The 2,500-nt window shown below is 32.3% G+C and overlaps 1 protein-coding gene across 1 annotated transcript in view; it reads right to left on the reverse strand.

The window, feature by feature from the left end:
• The window catches only part of LOC135223945 (uncharacterized), a 56,197-nt gene that overhangs the window by 3,293 nt on the left and 50,404 nt on the right, over positions 1–2,500 (reverse strand). The window lies entirely within an intron of this gene.

The raw sequence follows: 2,500 nt of genomic DNA on the forward strand, positions 1-2,500 counted from the left end.
TTGAATCTGGATACTGAGTTATACAATGTAATTCTAACCTCCCATAGTAATAGAATATCACTCGTTTCATATTTATATTTTATATTTTCATGTTTAAAATAAAGTTAATTTAACAATTTTAGTCATTTGGAAATTCAAATGTTATTGACTCTATAGTTACGTGAAGTTATCAAGTAAGAAATGCAAGCATTGTATCATGCAGTTGTAGAAAGATATAGAACAAATTGCTTTTGATTACATTATTCCTCCTACTGAAAAATTTATTGAAAAGAATGAAAGCTAACTAATTGGGGAATTAGGTAAAGCTGATCATTAATTCTGTGAAGGGCATTTTTCCTCTTTGGCTTCGATCAAATACGCATTTTTCACGGTTTCAATAATAATTTATATTTAGATATCTGCGGGTAAAAGATTATATCTGATAATCAGATAGATTATCTAATTAACAAGCTAATTATAAAATGGTCTTTGTTACGATACAGATACTGATTAATTGTTTTAGTTATTGAATGAATATTGTATCGCTATCATTGTTTCTCCTTCATCAATAATGAGATTGGATTGTTTAATTCGAAAATATAATTTGTCTTCTTAATTAGGTCCCTCTGTGCTTGGAAACTGATTACATTTAAATTTGATGAATCAGAAAAATGCTTTTCATTATGAGTCTGAGTCAAACTTTTCGTTCATTTATCAATGAAATAACGGTTGTCATTCGGTTGTATGACTACAGGAATAATATTGATATTGCATTTCTATGATTGAATTACCCAGAATTACTTTTCAGATGTCTACATGGAATGATATGTAGTATCATTGCATCCTAAAGTTGAACAAGTTCTAGATTTCGGCTGTGAATGCAAAAATATTAGTGACCTCTTATTTTGAAAATGAATTTTGTTTGCTAGTTTTCTTCATATATGAACCAAATTTTATGTAACTGTTAGTTCACCCTGAGATTACGTGAAGTACTTGTTTTCCAAAAACTGAAGGAAGTTGAGTTCACTAACCATAAAATATAAATGAGGCTGTTTGCAGATATTCTGGAATATCTACACTAACAGTCACCTCCATGGAAGTGGCCATTGTGGAGTATGAGATAGTTCTGATGTAGATTTTCATGTGAAACCTTTTGAAGAGATTTCGTTTGAAAGCGGCAAAATACTTCATTGATGGAGAATTTACTAATTGCAAAAAACATATTTATTTTTAGTACACTTAAATAATAATACATAATTATTTCGATACCTGATGAAGAGGCAGGGGTCACTGACAAATAAAAAACCTGTACTGTTACACCACGTCTTCCGTGACTTATAACCTTCCATCTCTTAAGAAGCGATTTATCACTTTTACCCATGTTAAGTCCAACTCCTTTATCTAACCCCTTCATACATAGTTTTTTTTTCAAGACTGGGCTAGATGAAGACACTTTGTTGTTTTTCTAGTCTGGGCTAGATAAAGGCACCGGATAACCGATTCACTTCTCTCTGTCTCTCTGTCTCTCTGTCTCTCTGTCTCTGTCTCTCTGTCTCTCTCTCTCTGTCTCTGTCTGTCTGTCTCTCTCTCTCTCTCTGTTCATATGGTTTCAATTGTAATTTACACTCTACTGAAAATAGCAAAACAATATTATTAAAATGAACCCCATGAGTTCAAATCTCTCTCTCTCTCTCTCTCTCTCTCTCTCTCTCTCTCTCTCTCTCTCTCTCTCTCTCTCTCTCTCTCTTTCCTCCCTTTCATTTATTAACCCTTTATGCATAAAAAGCGATTTACTCAAATGATTCCAAATTTAATTCTCGGAATTTCCAAAGATTGAATTATCTCTGGCAGTTGATTCGTGGTGATTAGATTCCAGGGATCAATAGAACAAAATAAAAAAGGTAGTTTTTAAAGGCCAGTGGCAAGAAGAGCTTTGTTAATTACGGGTAATTATTGTAATTACTGGGAAACTCATTAACCTGGACCTCATCACGCAAACCGCCCTAAAAATGAAAATATCTGGGAGAGTTTTTAACTTTATGATTCGGAACTAATATGATTTTGTCTTTTTGATGGTCAATTTTGTTTGTCAATATCTTCATTAAACTGAAAAACGGATGAAAAAGGAAAAAAAACTTACATTCTTCCTGAACAGAAATTCTTGTTGATATCTTTGTATTTCTTGAGTATTCTTTTTCTTTTCAGTATCTTCTCAAATTGTGAGATAAATCGCGATATATTTGTAGACTAATAGAGACGACAATATCCATAAAGTAATACATTTTGATATTTTTCCTTAACGAAAAGACAATAGCGTGAATAAATACGTTGGTTAACGCCATGCCGGCATGTAACTATAGCTATGAAAGTGTAAATGCATAGGTGTATGTGTCAGAGAGAGAGAGAGAGAGAGAGAGAGAGAGAGAGAGAGAAGTTATGAAAAATCCAACAAAAAGTATTTCGTAATTGCATTAAAGGCTAATATATCAAATAATTTAACTGAAATGAGATCGAGAGTGTA

Source organism: Macrobrachium nipponense, chromosome 10 (assembly GCF_015104395.2).
Source record: "Macrobrachium nipponense isolate FS-2020 chromosome 10, ASM1510439v2, whole genome shotgun sequence".
NCBI classification, from domain to species: Eukaryota; Metazoa; Arthropoda; class Malacostraca; order Decapoda; family Palaemonidae; genus Macrobrachium; species Macrobrachium nipponense.